The sequence below is a fragment of the Cimex lectularius genome, unplaced genomic scaffold, assembly GCF_000648675.2.
Source record: "Cimex lectularius strain Harlan isolate CLEC.00 unplaced genomic scaffold, Clec_2.1 scaffold10, whole genome shotgun sequence".
NCBI classification, from domain to species: Eukaryota; Metazoa; Arthropoda; class Insecta; order Hemiptera; family Cimicidae; genus Cimex; species Cimex lectularius.
The window spans coordinates 1,659,840-1,677,753 of NW_019392665.1; the positions used below are offsets into that span (position 1 = coordinate 1,659,840).

At 32.7% G+C, this 17,914-nt stretch overlaps 1 protein-coding gene across 1 annotated transcript in view; it reads right to left on the reverse strand.

Annotated features, from left to right (window-relative positions):
- LOC106667306 (protein dimmed-like) overlaps positions 1 to 16,323 on the reverse strand; it is a 138,630-nt gene extending 122,307 nt beyond the window's left edge. The window contains exons 1-2 of the mRNA XM_024225096.1: positions 16,285 to 16,323; positions 10,927 to 10,987 (exon numbers count right to left, since the gene is read on the reverse strand). The gene's annotated coding sequence lies outside the window, so the exon portion shown is untranslated. The remainder of the gene's footprint in view (positions 1 to 10,926; positions 10,988 to 16,284) is intronic.
- Between the last annotated feature and the right edge of the window lie 1,591 nt (positions 16,324 to 17,914).

Genomic DNA, 17,914 nt, shown 5'->3' on the forward strand with positions numbered 1-17,914 from the left:
TGTTTACACGTATTTTTACTCTTAAATGTGCATTAATTAAATCAGACCGATACATTTCTATGGTTAATTTCTGACCTGTCCTTATATAATCATACATGATATATAAATTCCATATCCTATAAAGTTGTAGACTGTTAGAGGTTAGGATACAAGTTATGTCGGCACGATGTGAAGCATGACATTTGTTAGTACTTTTCGAGTGCATAGATAGCATTTTGAATGAAAGAGTTGATTAATTTTCTTTTTTTATTAACTTCTGGCATCTTACAATTTGACACGAAACAAAACCATAGCAAATAGCAACAAGCCTTCAAGGACTGTTATAGCTTTATTTTTGCTTCTACCAATCGCCACGCGCAGCATTGCGGCAAAATTAACGTTTAACATGCTCAGAAAAGAAGGGGGCATTCATGATCTTACCGGACGTTTCTCTATTCATGTTAACATCTAGCAAACACCGTGAATACCCCTAATGTCAAATTTCGACTCAGAGAACAACGTATGTAATTCATTTTTAATAAAGTCTTACTGATAAATTACGACTTTTAAACGTTCAAATTAATTTACAAGTAAAATATTGATTTTAAAACACTTCATTATTTCAAAGCTTTATTTTATTTCCCCGCGAGATGGATTATTTTGCTTGACATTTTTAACATAAGCTTTACTCTTTAAATATAAATGACGTATTTTCAGAAAGGCGGTTTTCTTTTATAGGAAATGTCAATTCGGTATGAAATATGGCCTTTGGATGACTAATTCATCCTAGGGTTAAACGAGAAGTCGGTTGAAAACAGTCGAGGAGTGTTATTCCAATACATTGATCATCTGATCGATAGAAGACCACTTTATTTCAATTAGGTTGTACAAAAAAAATATATGTATATACCATTTTTCCCTTTTCCAGACCCTGAGACCTTGGGCCGATAGAAATTTATATAATAAATTAATTTTGATTTCCGGAAAATAAAGCTGGCCCGAGGATTTGATATTTATGCAAAACCCTGCTATAAATATGGAAGGGTTGCATTAGGCCCAGTCGGTTCGGAATCCTCGTAAAAAATTTACTATCAAAATTTATATTTAAAAAGTGAACATTGGGAATGAAATGTACAAAGTGAACATCCATTGGGACAAAAACGGAAAATATTACTAATCATAGAGATAATTTTCGGTTTTTTTAAGTTACCTTGATGGTTTTTAATATGCATAACTTGTTTTCCTATCACGTAAGAATTTTGTTTTCCAAAACATAAAATAATTATTCAATAATCGTGAGATGCGGTCTGGTGTGATGTAGGTTTCAGAAAAACATCTTCTTTATCGTGCCAACGTTTCGAACTTTATTGAGATCATCTTCAGGGATCAAAGTGTTTGTCTTCTGTGTAATTCTGCCATTCTTGTATGTCGTGCCCAAAACATTAAATAGTGATCTTTGAAGACAACTCCTCGAAAATACAAGAGTAAATTTCAATCGATCAAGATTGAAATGCGAGTCCAAGAGCCGTTGCTTTTTTTCCTTTATCACTCAGTCATAAGTAGCATAATCGGCAACACTACGGCGGCAAAAAGGGTAGACGTTTTATGATTAGACGGAAAGCGGTTGTTTGTTCGAATGGTGTTTTATTTAATACCAACGTCATAGCTGTCACAATCAGTCTCTCTCATTCATAAAAAGATTCGTGAAATTAAAATTAAAATTAATTGGAAGGGAAATTCGGTCAAGGCAATTTAAAATTCAACAATTAAAACGTCTTCGTAATACACTGATTCGTACAAATACAGGGTGTTCGGCTACTCGTGTTACAAATTTTGTCAGTAGATTCTACGTTCAAAAAAGAACCAAAAAATCCTAATTAACTATGGCCCAAATCTCAGCAGTTTCGGAGTTATTCCGCTTTTTCTGATTTTTTTTTAAGATTTCAATTTATTGCTTCAAACAAACAATGATAACACGAAAATTAAAAGCTTTTGGACAAATCTATTGATACCATTGAAAACTACGTTAACTTTCCAATAAGATGTGATCACTACTAAACTTGTAAACATTAGTGAAATAAGCGTTTTAGTAGCGAGAACTTGGAAAAAAAAATTTTTTTAAGTTGAAAAACTATGGTGATTCTAAATTAATATTTCCAAACCTAGAGATTAGCAAATTTCAGGAAACGTAAAAAATATCTTTTTTTTAGTGGTGCAATTGCTTTTTTAATTACTTTTTTTCGAAGTAGAAGAAATTGATGGACGAAGGAAAAAAACCGTGGCTGACAGATTCTACTTTGAAAAAAGTAATTAAAAAAGCAATTGTACCAATAAAAACGATATTAAATCCAATACGTTTTCTGCAATTTGCTGGTTTCTTGGTTTGAAAATAGTAGATTAAAATCACCATCGTATATTTTTCAACTTTGAAAAGAAAAAGTATTTTCAATGTTTTGGCTACTAAAACCCTTATGTCACCAACATTTACAAGTTAACTATTAATCACATCTTATTGGAAATTTAATATAGTTTTCAATGGTTTCAACGGATTTGTCCAAAACCTTTTAATTTTGGAGTTATCATTGTTTATTTGAAGCAAGGTCGTGAAATCGAAAAAAATCAGAAAAAGTGGAATAACTCCGAAACTGTTGAGATTCGGACCATAGTTAATTAGGACTTTTTGGTTCTTTTTTGAATGTAGAATTTACTGGAAAATTTTGTAACACGAGTAGCCGAACACCCTGTATAAATACAATCGACTCGTATTAATTCGAAACTGATTATCCTAATTTCTTGATAATACAATCACTTCAGCTGGTCACTTTGGTAAATCGAAAAAAATTCTGGGTATTTTGATACACTCGGTAATAAGAAATATATTTTTCGTAATAGGGGGAAGAGATAGCAGTTTATTAACGAATAGGAGCCACTTCCTCTCTTTATAATTCGAAATTTTTCCTTGTAATATCTCTCTAAATTTCCAAGTATAGTTTACGTTGCGGGACTTGTTTGAACAAATGGCCAAAATTAAATAAAAAAAGAAATAATGTGAAATAAAAATGTAATCAAATAATAATAAATTAGGTAATAAGACTTGCCAAGAGTACAAAAAGCCAAAAATGTCTAATTTTACAATTGATCTATTTCTACTTTTCTATTATTTTTACGTTTTTTCTAGATGTACAATAATTGAAGTAAGAACTTTTAAAAATCGAAAGAAACATTGCATTATCACTTCACGATTTTTTTAAGTAACGTACAGAAATGTTCAATTGTATAATTGATGTAGTTCCACTTTCCCATTATTTTCACTAATTTCGTGGTCCGCTTTGACCAATCAATATATTACAGTTAATTAAGGTTTTTAGTTGAGATAAAAAAGTCAATGGAACGAGCGGGATTCGAACCCACGGTCTAGGGTTAGATACGCGGCTGCTCTACCACTTGATCTATCGTGACCTCGATCCACTCGGACACTTACTTCCCATCTCAACCCAACCTTACGAGTTTTCCCTCCTTTTTGCCATTTTTCAAATGTCGTGTAATCGGATTGGATTCTCGATGACAAATGAAATGGCCACGGAAAGCTTTAGTGAAGTATACTTCATTTTAAATCATTAAATTCACTAATTTCGCTTTACCAATTAATGTATTATAATTAATTAAGGTTTTTTTCGTTGAGATAGAAAAGTCAATGGCACGAGCGGGATTTGAACCCACGACCTTCGGCTAGTTACCATTGGAAAGTTGGTGTCCGAGTGGATGGAAGTCACGATAGCTCAAGTGGTAGAGCAGCGGCGTATCAAGCCGAAGATAGTGGGTTCGAATCCCGCTCGTGCCATTGACTTTTTTGTCTCCAGTAAAATATACCTTAATTAATTGTTTTCCATTATTTTTACGTTTTTTATATGTATAATTAACGTAAAAACTTTTAAAAATCGTAAGAAACATTGCATCACTTATCACTTCACGATTTTTTTAAAATGATGTACAACAATGTCCAATTTTACAATTCATCTATTTCCACGTTTATTATTATCAATTGAAAAATTGGACATTGCTGTACATTATTTAAAAAAAAAAAGTGAAGTGATGTGATAAGTGATGCAAACATCACTTTACTTTTTCTTTTTTTTAAATAATGTACAGCAATGTCCAATTTTACAATTCATCTATTTCCACGTTTATTATTATCAATTGAAAAATTGGACATTGCTGTACATTATTTAAAAAAAAAAAGTGAAGTGATGCAAACTTATCACTTCACTTTTTTCTTTTTCTTTTTTTTTAATAATGTACAGCAATGTCCAATTTTACAATTGATCTATTTCTACTTTCCCATTATTTTTACGTTTTTTTATATGTACAATTGAAGTAAAAATTTTAAAAATCGAAAAAAACATTGCATCACTTATCACTTCACGTTTTTTTGTCTTTTTTTTAATCATGTATAGCAATGTCGAATTTTACAATTGATCTTTTTCCACTTTCCCATTATTTTTACGTTTTTTATATGTACAATTTAAGTAAGAACTTTTAAAAATCGTGAGAAACATTGCATCACTTATCACTTCACGATTTTTTTTAAATGATGTACAGCAATGTCGAATTTTACAATTCATCTATTTCCACGTTTATTATTATCAATTGAAAAATTGGACATTGCTGTACATTATTTAAAAAAAAAAAAAAGTGAAGTGATGTGATAAGTCATGCAAACTTATCACTTCACTTTTTCTTTTTTTTAAAATAATGTACAGCAATGTCCAATTTTACAATTCATCTATTTCCACGTTTATTATTATCAATTGAAAAATTGGACATTGCTGTACATTATTTAAAAAAAAAAAAAAGTGAAGTGATGTGATAAGTCATGCAAACTTATCACTTCACTTTTTCTTTTTTTTAAAATAATGTACAGCAATGTCCAATTTTACAATTCATCTATTTCCACGTTTATTATTATCAATTGAAAAATTGGACATTGCTGTACATTATTTAAAAAAAAAAAGTGAAGTGATGCAAACTTATCACTTCACTTTTTTCTTTTTCTTTTTTTTTAATAATGTACAGCAATGTCCAATTTTACAATTGATCTATTTCTACTTTCCCATTATTTTTACGTTTTTTTATATGTACAATTTTTGTTAGAACTTTTAAAAATGGACCTCCACCCTCAATAATATGATTATGACGAATTAGTTGTCTACTCCCTTGGGTTTCAAATTCTCTAGAATCGACTAATTGTTACCAACTGATAAAAAATACATCCGAACTTATAAAAAGTATCACAATTAAATTCATGCAATCTCATTTAATTAAACCATAACGATGCTAAAGTAGTTTACTCAAAAACTGAAGACAAACTTGATTATAGTAAGTCTTTCTAATTATACTAGTCAATTTAAATTTCACTAAAGATACACAATATTTGTCGATATAATTGAATAATTATTTGGCGTTATATTAGTGTACATAATATAAATTATAAGTTAGCTATCCCAGAGGAAACGCTTGTCGATCAGGAAGCGTAATATCGCATTAGAAGCACCTGACAAATTTACACCAAGTTTACCAGTGTAAGCAGATTCCAATAGGACAAGAACAAAACAAGTCAACATGAAACTTTAGCGAATCGAGTGTTTCCAAGTTTTGAAAAGTGTAAATAAAATATCAAGCGTTATATTTATAAATGTCAACCATATTTGGTTAAAAATATTGGTTATATTTAACAAATATTCCATCAATTTTCTCTGTATAATACATAGGTAAAATTAAGTGAAAGGTGTAGATGGATTATTTTTCAAATTCCTATTAACAGATTTCAATCAAATTGACAGTATTTTTATAGAAAATTCTTCCTTCCATTATTTATGTTTGCAGTTTCATCAAATGCTTTTGGAAAATCAATGTATGTTTTTTAAAACCAATAATTCTACTACCGTCAGTGTCTAAACTCTTCGAAAAGTTTTTATTAAAACGAATGAAACCCGTTGTAGGAAAAAAGAAAACCATTCCTGACCACAAATTTGGATGCTGAACAAGACATTCAACCGACCAAATTCACCGAGTAACGGACGAAATAGAAAAATGTCTTGAAGAAAAACAAATTTATTCTGCTATCTTCCTTCATGTCTCACAAGCTTTTGACAAGGTCTGGCACGAAGAACTTATCAATAAACTAAAAAAGTTATGCTACCAAAGCAGTATGTCCATATTATCAGTTCCTCCATAACTGACAGACTAGAGCCAAAGAATAAGATCAATATTCAAAATTAAAAACAATAAATGCAGGAGTGCCACAAGGTAACATATTAGGTCCACTGCTTTTCTTGTTATACACCAGTGATTTTTCGAAAATAGATGGAGTAAAAATTGCAACGTTTGCAGATGACAGAGCGGTCTTTTTTTTTCCTTCCTGAGCACTGTCATAAGTAGCCTAATCGGCAACACTACGGCGGCAAATAGGGTAGACATTTTATGATTAGACAGAAAGCGGTTGTTTATTCGAATGGTGTTTTATTTATTGGGTTGTCCGGAAAATAATGCAGGATTTTGGTATTAAACAAAAAAAAAGAAACTAGTTACTTTAAAGCAATGTTCTTTAATCAAAATAATTNTTTGTCAGTAGATTCTACGTTCAAAAAAGAACCAAAAAATCCTAATTAACTATGGCCCAAATCTCAGCAGTTTCGGAGTTATTCCGCTTTTTCTGATTTTTTTTTTTAGATTTCAATTTATTGCTTCAAACAAACAATGATAATACCAAAATTAAAAGCTTTTGGACAAATCTATTGATACCATTGAAAACTACGTTAACTTTCCAATAAGATGTGATCAATACTAAACTTGTAAACATTAGTGAAATAAACGTTTTAGTAGCGAGAACTTGGGAAAAAAAAAAATTTTTCAAAGTTGAAAAACTATGGCCATTCTAAATTAATATTTCCAAACCTAGAGACCAGCAAATTTCAGGGAACGTACTCCATGTAATATCTTTTTTTTTAGTGGTGCAATTTTTTCGAAGTAGAAGAAATTGATGGACGAAGGAAAAAAACCGTGGCTGACAGATTCTTCTTTGAAAAAAGTAATGAAAAAAGCAATTGTACCACTAAAAACGATATCAAATCCAGTACGTTTTCTGTAATTTGCTGGTTTCTTGGTTTGGAAATAGTAGATTAAAATCACCATAATATTTTTTTCAATGTTTTGGCTACTAAAACCCTTATGTCACCAACGTTTACAAGTTTACTATTGATCACATCTTATTGCAAATTTAATGTAGTTTTTAATGGTTTCAACGGATTTGTCCAAAACCTTTTATGATGGAGTAAAAATTGCAACGTTTGCTGATGACAGAGCGGTCATTTTTTTTCCTTCCTGAGCACTGCAGCTGAGCTGTACAGCTTATTGTACTAAATCCCTCTCCATATTTTTCATCTTTCATCGAAGAAACTCATTTTTGAAGGGGGTTGGGAACAAATTCAGGGTCACTGAGATCCGATCCCGCCCCTTCCATTGATGAGTGCCGTGTCAATTTCTTTCAATTGCGGCCACCGGTCCCCTTAGGCGTCAGAAAAAGTCCTGAGGCGTCGGTGTGGATCGAACCCACGACCGCGGGATCTACTAGCCGAGAGTCTGACGCCTTAACCACTCGGCTACCGTTGGTTCGTCATGTTTTTGAAAATTTTACGCTCTACAACTTTTGTTCCGAGGACTATTTCAAAAACTGAATAAGGAAACGATAATTCTTACTTTTTCTTGCTTTGACCTTTCGGGATGCGGGGTGCTTGTACTTTCGGTAACCACTTTTTTACCCCATCACGGAAATTCAACTTTTCCTTTTCATTTCACAGATTTTGAGGTAGTTTGGCTTTGAATAATGTACTGAAACGATAGGTTTATGTATGGTAAAATCGGGAGAGAGAGTGATCGGTTTTTTTCCATGAGCACATAAAAAACCGTGTTTTTTGTCCAAAAATCGCGAATAACTCGAAAACTGTTAAGAAATCGGTGAAAATGGATGGTAACCAATTGAAAACTGATTAAAATTTCCTATCAATTGTTATAGGCACGATTTCCTGGCGCCATAACTCAATTTGAAGTTTTCGTAAAAAGAGCAAAAATTAACATGTTCCCAAATTTTGGATTTTACTGATGACTGCCCCAAGCTAGGAAAATATTTAAAAAAACAATTAATTAAGGCTTTTAGTTGAGATAAAAAAGTCAATGGCACGAGCGGTATTCGAACCCACGATCTTCGGCTTGATACGCCGCTACTCTACCACTTGAGCTATTGTGAACTCGACCAACTCAGACACCAACTTCCCATCTCAACCGCACCTTTTGAATTTTCCCTCCTTTTTGCCATTTTTCAAATGTCGTTGGGGGTTGGATTCTCGACGTGAAATGGCCACGGAGAGTGTACTTCATTTTTAATCATCATTAAATTCACTAATTTCGTGGTCCGCTTGACCAATTAATATATTACAATTAATTAAGGTTTTTAGTTGAGATGAAAAAAATCCCTGGCCATTTCATTTGTCGTCGAGAATCCAACCCCCAACGACATTTGAAAAATGGCAAAAAGGAGGGAAAATTCAAAAGGTGTGGTTGAGAAGGCAAGTTGGTGTCCGAGTGGATCGAGGCCACGATAGCTCAAGCGGTAGAGCAGCGGCGTATCTAGCCAAAGATCGTGGGTTCGAATCCCGCTCGTGCCGTTGACTTTTTTATCTCAACTAAAAACCTTAATTAATTGTAATATATTAATTGGTCAAGCGGACTACGAAATTAGTGAATTTAATATTTAAAAAAGTCATCTTGTTCTGCGTAAAACGTTCTAAAAAATGCGGCCTGGGGGCAGGTCTGTGATTCAAAAGGCTGTGAGTGTGCTTTTCCAAATCGGCCATTTTTTACCTGCACAAACCAGGTGGTCGGTCAAATACACCATAGACGACTGAAGAGAATTTGCATTGCAGACCTCTTGAATGATTAATCCAGATGTCTGCCAATGGTGCCAATGGTTAGCTTTCATTATAACGCCAAAAATGTCACACTCACAAATTGAAATCCAATCTACTGGTTATGTATAATACACTGCAAAAAATTCCACCCAACTAAAATTCTGGCCTTAATTTGTCTCAATGTTTTATCAATAAATATTTATTTATGCTATGATTTAAATTGGGAATACCAATTAAAGGTAAACACACTTAATCCTTAATCCAAGACAAGGATAAAGGATTTTTTCAATGTTTAATTTTTACAGAATTTAAAGTTTTTATTCAGTCTGATTTGTAACTTGAAGCAATAAACTGTTTAGTTTAAATCTTTGTTTTCTTAATTTCAGTTGTTACTTAAAAATGCCACTTAGTGCTGAGGATGTTGAGCGTGGTTTGGCACTTATTGATGATGAACAACATTTTAACAATTATGAAAGATTTTGATTGACATGAAAATGTTAGTGTCACGAGCGGGATTCGAACTCACGACCTTCGGCTAAATACGCCACTCTTGCGCTATCGTGACATAGATCCACTCGGACACCAACTTCCCATTTCAGCCTACAATCTGCCGGATTTTCCCTCAACTGATAAGAGCAGCGGCGTATTGAGCCGAAGGTCGTGGGTTCGAATCCCGCTCGTGACACTAAGTTTTTTAGTTACGTGGGGGTCAGGTCATTAGTGTCAGTGACTTCCGTCAGGGCTTCCATGCAGTTCCAAACACTCTTTGCTTTAGCTAAGCCCTAAGCGCTGCCTGGCAGTCAGAGAAAATGGATAATTCGAAAGGTTGTAGGCTGAAATGGTGAGTTGGTGACCGAGTGGATCTAAGTCACGATAGCTCAAGTGGTTAGACTGATATATTGTGTAACGATGTGTCAGCATCCTGTGCCTTAATTTTGCTATATTTCTATTCTGGAGATAAAGATTGATGGAGATGGAACTAGGTGGCCTCAACGATTAGAGAGTTGACAGGATCCCAGGTTCGAATCCCGTCCAGAGTATTTACAATTTCAAAAAAACTGAAAAAGTCAAGATAAAACCTAGCACAAATAGCTAGAGCACTTAGGAGAGACCTCGAGAGAGTGCTCGAAGCTCTCAACAGACTAAAATTGGTGGAAAAGTTCAAAACAAAGAAAAGAATGCATTATATTTATTGGTCTGATTGACCAAATTACTTCTTTCAATTTTGTGTAAGGTCTTGGTTGAAATGAAAAAAGTTAGCGTCACGAGCGCGATTCGAACCCACGACCTTCAGCTCAATACGCCGCTGCTCTTATCAGTTGAGGGAAAATCCGGCAGATTGTAGGCTGAAATGGGAAGTTGGTGTCTGAGTGGATCTATGTCACGATAGCGCAAGAGTGGCGTATTTAGCCGAAGGTCGTGAGTTCGAATCCCGCTCGTGACACTAACATTTTCATGTCAATCAAAATCTTTCATAATTGTTAAAATGTTGTTCTTTTGAAATTTTATTAATAAATTACGTCTTCTAATGAAATGTGTGGTGATTAGTGACCGTTAATCGATATTTATTTAGAAATCGTGAGATGCGGTCTGGTGTGATGTAGGTTTCAGAAAAACATTTTCTTTATCGTGCCAACGTTTCGATCTTTATTGAGATCATCTTCAGGGATCAAAGTGTTTGTCTTCTGTGTAATTGTGCCATTCTTGCGTGTCGTGTCGAGAGTTTTTTTAGTAGATGGCTCAAGTAGTAAAGCAGCGGCGTATTGAGCCGAAGGTCGTGGGTTCGAATCCCGCTCGTGACATAACTTTTTCATTTCAACCAATACCTTACTTAAAAAGATTAATTCATTTAGATTGTTGAATTTGGAAATTGGGTTGGAAAAGTAACGCGTAAGTAGACTTTTTTAGTTAAGTGCATCGCGTTGGACTTATTTTGTCATTCTTGGTTGAGTGTAATTCGGCAAAAAATTAAATCAAAGCTCACCTGTTTGCCTTAATGCCGCGCTTTTCGCAGTAAGTTCTTTCTTCCGGCTCCGTTCTCCGCTCTGCAACAAAGTCAGCAAAATTTAAAACGTCTACTGGAACCCGTGAGGCAATCTGGAAAACTCAAGGGATTCCTTTAACCAACATTCCCCCGAATTCTCTCGAAAAAACATTCAGCCCAGCGGGAAACGTCTAGGAAATAAAAAATATTGAATTTGAAAAAAAAATGATGTATATATAAATCGTTAGGTTAAAGAAAGAAAGTAAGAGAATTAGAGTGTTAGAGAGAAATAATTCATTACCTAGGCTCGTCCAATACAATTTTCTCCTCCTCTTTTTTGAAACATGGGTTGGAACAGTCTCTGCCAGAGTTAAAAAATTGTATTGTTTTGTTATACCGAGTGTCCCTAGAGACGCTTACGCCCTAAAAAGGCAGTTTTGGGATTTTCAAAGCCCGCTCTCTAACCTGCATGTTGTACGATTGACAATACGGGTAGGACATGAAGTCCTATGCTTATTTTTTTTTTTTTTTACGGCTTAACAGTAATACTTTTTAAATGCCTGGTTTTGAATCGGATCTTGAAAATCCCAAACGAGTCATCATGGGGTGTGCGTCAAATGAAAAACTCGATATGTGTATAATTCACTGTTTAAACAACAAAAATGAAGAAAAAATACTCAATAATTTATAAATATCAAAAACCAACAACGATAATTTGGAAGTTAGGTCAAGCGTTGTTTTCCTGAGAGGGAACGGAGAAACTAAGCGGACCACCGTTAGTTTACTTATGGTTTAATAAATTTATTTGAGAGTTAAAAGCTCATATCTGTCCCATGTGTTAACTTTTATCCACGATTTTTCAAATCAACAATCAATTGTGCCTGCATCACATGAAAATATATGTATATAAAAAATATAATTCACACCCATATATAATCTATCCATTAAAATAATTTCTGTACAAAGAAAACAAAACTAGGTGCACGATTCTCGCCGTGTCATATTTTTGGTAAATTTACTAGAATTATTGAGTGTTATTGTTTTTACGAATGAATAAAATTGGACACAAAAGTTATCCTTGACACCAATCCCCTTCAAATTAGTCCTCAGTTCAATATTTTATTAATTTAAGCAACACGATGAACAATTATTTAAAAAACTAACAAAATAAATCATCATTTAGAGCGTCAAGTAAAATATCAGCAGAAACTGTATAGTCATAGTATTTTTTCTGGAAAATAACCTAATAAATTAATCAAATTAAATTAGACTAATTTATTAGGTTCTAATTACATGAGAAAATGGCGGGATAAGGTGCGACTAACCTTTTTGATTTTACTACTACTTGCACATTTACTGAAGGATATATGTTTTTGTAAGACTTTTGACATATAACATTTAGAATATACAATTTTTTTTATTTAGTGTGAAAATCGTTTTTTAACTTCCGACAGGGCTATCAGATTGAATAATGAATCCTTTTTTTTCTGAGAAAAAAAAACGATCTGCCCAATTGAATTTGCCCAATTGTTTTTTTCAGAAAAAAAAGGATTAATTAATCAATCTGTTAGCCCTGTTGGACGTTAAAAAAAAGATTTTGACACTAAATCAAAAACATTGTATTTTCTAAATATTATTTATATGTCAACAGTCTTACAAAAACTTATATCCTTCAGTAAAACTGCAAGTAGTAGTAAAATCAAAGAGATTAGTCGCCCCTTACCTCGTCATTTTCTCATATAATTTTAACGTAAAAAAATCAGCCAAATTAAATTTATAATAACTTTCATCTACCAATCGTCTATTCTCGAACGCATTAAGAATAAACTTTTTTATAGTGAAAATCATGTTATGTATCTGAGAATGAAATATAGACGTAGATTTGTGTTTTAGTCACAGCTTTTGTTCGATTTGGCAGATCGTTTTTGTTCAGAAAAAAAAGGATTAATAAATCAATCTGATGGCCCCGTTGGAAGTTAAAAAACGATTTTGACACTTAATAAAAAAATTGTTTATTCTAAATGTTATTTACATGTCGATAATCTTGCAAAAACTTATATCCTTCAGTAAAACTGCAAGTAGTAGTAAAATCAAAGAGATTAGTTTCTCCTTACCCTGTCATTTTCTCATATAATTAGAATCTGATAAATTAGGCAAATTAAATTTGTAATAACTTTCTTCTACGAATGGTCTTTACTCGAAGAACGTTTTTTATAGTAAAAGAAGAACATTTTTATAGTGTTTTAGTCGCTGCTCTTTCAATTGGGCAGATCGTTTTTGTTCAGAAAAAAAGGGATTCGTTAATCATCCTGATAGCCCTGTCAGAAGTTAAAAAAGGGTTTGATACTAAATTTAAAAAAATTATATTCTAAATGTCATTTATATGTCAACAGTCTTACAAAAATATATCCTTTAACAAAAACTGCAAGTAGTAGTAAAATCAAACAAATTAGTTGCCCCTTACCCTGTCATTTTCACATATAATTGAAACCTAATAAATCAGTCAAATTAAATTTGTAATAACTTTCTTCGACGAATGGTCTTTCCTCCAAGAACATTTTTTTATAGTATAAGAAGAATACTTTTTGTAGTGAAAATCTTTTTATGTATTTGAGAATGCAAGATAGACCTTACTACTACTACTTGCAGTTTTTCTGAAGGATATAAGTTTTTTGTAAGACTGTTGACATATAAATGACATTGAGAATATACATTTTTTTATTTAGTATCAAAATAGTTTTTTTTTCACTTCCAGCAGGGTTAACAGATTGATTAATGAATCGTTTTTTTCTGAGAAAAAAACAATTAGGCAGTCAATTGGGCAGATCGTTTTTTTTTTTTTTTTTTCAGAAAAAAATGATTCATTAATCAATCTTATAGCACTGTTGGAAATTAAAAAAAGATTTTGACACTAAATCAAATTCTAAATATTATTTATATGTCAAGTCTTACAAAAACTTATATCCTTCAGTGAAACTGCAAGTAGTAGTAAAATCAAAGAAATTAGTCGCCCCTTAGCCGGTCATTTTCTTATATAATTATAACGTAATAAATTAGTCAAATTAAATTCGTAATAACGTCCTTCTACCAATCGTCTATCCTCGAAGGTCTTAAGAATATTTTTTTTATAGTGAAAATCTTGTTATTGTATTTGAAAATGAAAGATACACGTAGATTTGTGTTTTAGTCGCTGCTTTTTTCAATTTGGGCAGATCGTTTTTGTTCAGAAAAAAAAGGTTTTCGTTAATCATTCTGATAGCCCTGCCAGAAGTTAAAAAAAAAGGTTTTGATCCTAAATTACAAAAATTGTATATTCTAAATGTTATTTATATGTCAACAGTCTTGCAAAAAACTTATATCCTTCAGTAAATGTGCAAGTAGTAGTAAAATCAAAATTGCCCCTTACCCTGTCATTTTCACATATAATTAGAACCTAATAAATTAGACAAATTAAATTTGTAATAACTTTCTTCGACGAATGGTCTTTCCTCGATCCTCGAGATAGACGATTGGTAGTACTTTAAGTTGTTACAAATTCAATTTGACTAATTTATTAGGTTATTTTCCATAAGAAACACTATGACCATACACTTTCTGCTGATATTTTACTGTACGCTGGATCCTTGAACAGATCGTTTTTGATCAGAAAAAAAGGATTCATTAATCAATCTGATAGCCCTGTCGGAAAAAAAAAACGATTTTACACTAAATTTAAAAAAATTGTATATTCTAAATGTCATTTATATGTCAACAGTCTTACAAAAACTTATATCCTTCAGAAAAACTGCAAGTAGTAGTAAAATCAAAGAAATTACTTGCCCCTTACCCTGACATTTTCTCATATAATTGAAACCTAATAAATCAGTCAAATTAAATTTGTAATTACTTTCTTCTACCAATGGTCTTTCCTCGAAGAACCTTTTTTATAATATAAGAAGAATATTTTTTCGTAGTGAAAATCTTTTTATGTATTTGAGAATGAAAGATAGACGTTATTACTACTACTTACAGTTTTTCTGAAGGATATAAGTTTTTGTAAGACTGTTGACATATAAATGACATTGAGAATATACATTTTTTTTATTTAGTATCACAATCATTTTTTTCACTTCCTGCAGGGTTAAGGGATTGATTAATGAATCCTTTTTTCCGAGAAAAAAGACAATTGGGCAGATCGTTTTGTTTTTCAGAAAAAAAAGGATTCATTAATCATTCTGATAGCCCTGTTGTAAGTTAAAAAAACGATTTTGACACTAAATCAGAAAAATTGTATATTCTAAATATTATTTATATGTCAACAGTCTTACAAAAACTTATATCCTTCAGAAAAACTGCAAGTAGTAGTAAAATCAAAGAGATTACTCGCCGCTTACCCTGTCATTTTCTCAAATAATTAGAACAGGACCAACAACAAGAAATCGAGGAAAAGTACAAGATGAAAATCGAAAAAGTCATTTAAATCAAATTTAACCAAAAAAAAGAGAATTACGTATATTTATATAGTTAACCAAGCCATGAGGAAACGAATTGAATTATCCACGCCGAATTACATACCCATTAAATCTAGAGTTTCACCCGATGGTATTGAAAAATACCAACCGGAGGATTTTTTAACAAGAAGGATATCAGCTTCCGCCCCCTCCCCCGGGCAAAAACAATACGTTAAAATATGTATTTTTTTCATTTTTTCCAACTCTTGTTGATTATACGAGAAACTTTTCATTACTGATAATGTAAAAACAAATTGAACTAGACAACCGGTAAAAAATTGACTAATAAAAACTACCTTGAATAAGCCACAAGTATTTATTATACGAGAACAAACTTTACTGACTATTACTTTTTTTAAATATTGATTTAAATCATCTTTTGAAAAATTAGGCTTTGAATTATTATTATTAATCAAAATGTAGACAAAAAGTGTTAAAACCCCAAGGGAGCTTGTAAAATAACAGTAAAATCTATATAAAAAATAATAGGAATTAAAAAAAAAATTTTTTTGAACAATAAGAATGTAAATTACAGTTCATAACAGATTAAAACATTTTTTACAAATAATCAGCCTGAGAAAGATGTTCTTTTTTTAATTTGAAATTTTTTATTTATAAATTTAAAATTTTTAGGAACACCGTTCTCTTACAATTTTGATGCAACAATGGAGACAATATTCTTTCGTAGAAAAGTGACAAAATTCTTTATGCAAATGGAAAAAAAACCTTCTATTCGTATAAAAGCATAAAAATTGCGAATAATTATTTGCACATCTGTTTCATAAATCGCGTATTGGCAACATAGCAGGGAACCAATTTTAGTTTTGATTTTTTTTTTTTTGTTACCTATAACGTGTCATGTACTTACCTGTTGGGTCTTAAGATCGGTGTGTGCGAGTCGGCTGAGTGCTCAATGAAGACTGAACACTTGTTGTCGCTTGACGTCACGCCCACCCACACCCGGTCCGGCATCCCTCATCCCCCATCCAGACCCCCACCAGGTTATGTCAAAAGGGGTGAATCGGAGTAGACCGTTTTCACTTTTTGAATGGGACACGCCGTTCGTAGGGGATTGAGGGGATTGTAACCACCATATTTGATTTTATTTATTTATTTATTTATTTTTTTTAACACGAAGCGACGGATCAAGTTTGCATATACCGAACAGATCACTAAGGGAAATGGATTAAACATGAGCCAATGATATTTTGAAACTTTTACTTTTATTCGGCCATCTCAGTAGGTTAGAGTACGCACGGAAGCCCCACCTTTTTTTTTCTTTTTTAAATTTCATACTATACAGACTTTTTTAAGCGTAATTGTAGAATGCTTGATCGTTGCCTTCCTTCTAGTTGCTTCTAGCTTCCTCAAAGTGAGAATTAGTCTTTTCAGTAGACCAAGAGACACTTGGTCAGGTTATGTGATAAACACTGTATGCAGATTGATGAATAAAGTTGATCAAGGAAGAGTTTGCTAATGGCGTCAGTCCTGTTATTAGAGTTTTTTATATTTATAAAAAAACTACATCTATCATTCCCTCACATTGTCATCTTTTTCCCCCCAAACAACATACCACATAGGTTAGGTAAGGTTAAGTTTCTAACCTATATTTCCAGCAAAGTCAATGTGTTTACATGGGCACTGGAGATATACATAATGTATTAGTCCATAATAACTGATGTTAAAATAATCAACACGGATCACTTTAAAGATTTTTTTTCTTTTTTTAAAGGGGCATCGGACAGCTTGGTCATTTCAGCCCCGAGCACATGCAAAATATTACGACACACATTCAATACGCATTCACACAAATAAATACATTCACATTCATTCTATTTAGTACATGGAATACTCATTATTCCTCCATCGACCTGCATACAATACAAACTAATCTAATTGGGGTCGACTTTTATAAATATTTCGCCATCGGCACAAGTCACGTACACTTGAGGGGCGATGGGGATGCTATCCCACCATCAGCCTTTCCCCATTCACTCTAATAAATACACTCACTCATACAAAACACAGAAACACGTAACACATATTTTGAAGGCTATATACAATAAAAAAATCCGCAATTACCCTAAAAAGCGTAACCCTGAAACTTGCTACCGTGTCTGAGAACCATTCTTAAATCCGGTGGCATGCGTATACACTCTATGTATGGAGCCAAGGCAATTAGTACATTATTCAATATTTTACAATACTATATTTGTAATTTGGTCGTTACTTATCAACTTGGTCTGCACGTACTCACTCTGCTGGTCTGTCACACTAGTGGTTTTTTAATTTCTCACTTTTCAATTATTTCCTTTAGGATACTTTTGCACCACTATGATTATACTGAAGATGGCTGGATACCGAAACGTATTTGACAGACCAATACAGCGAGGATAGTCAGACATGGATGGTAACGACCAAATTACCGGTCCAGTCCAAATCCAGTAAAATGATTGGTGTTCAGTTCAACGTCTGCTCACAGACCAATAAACAAAACC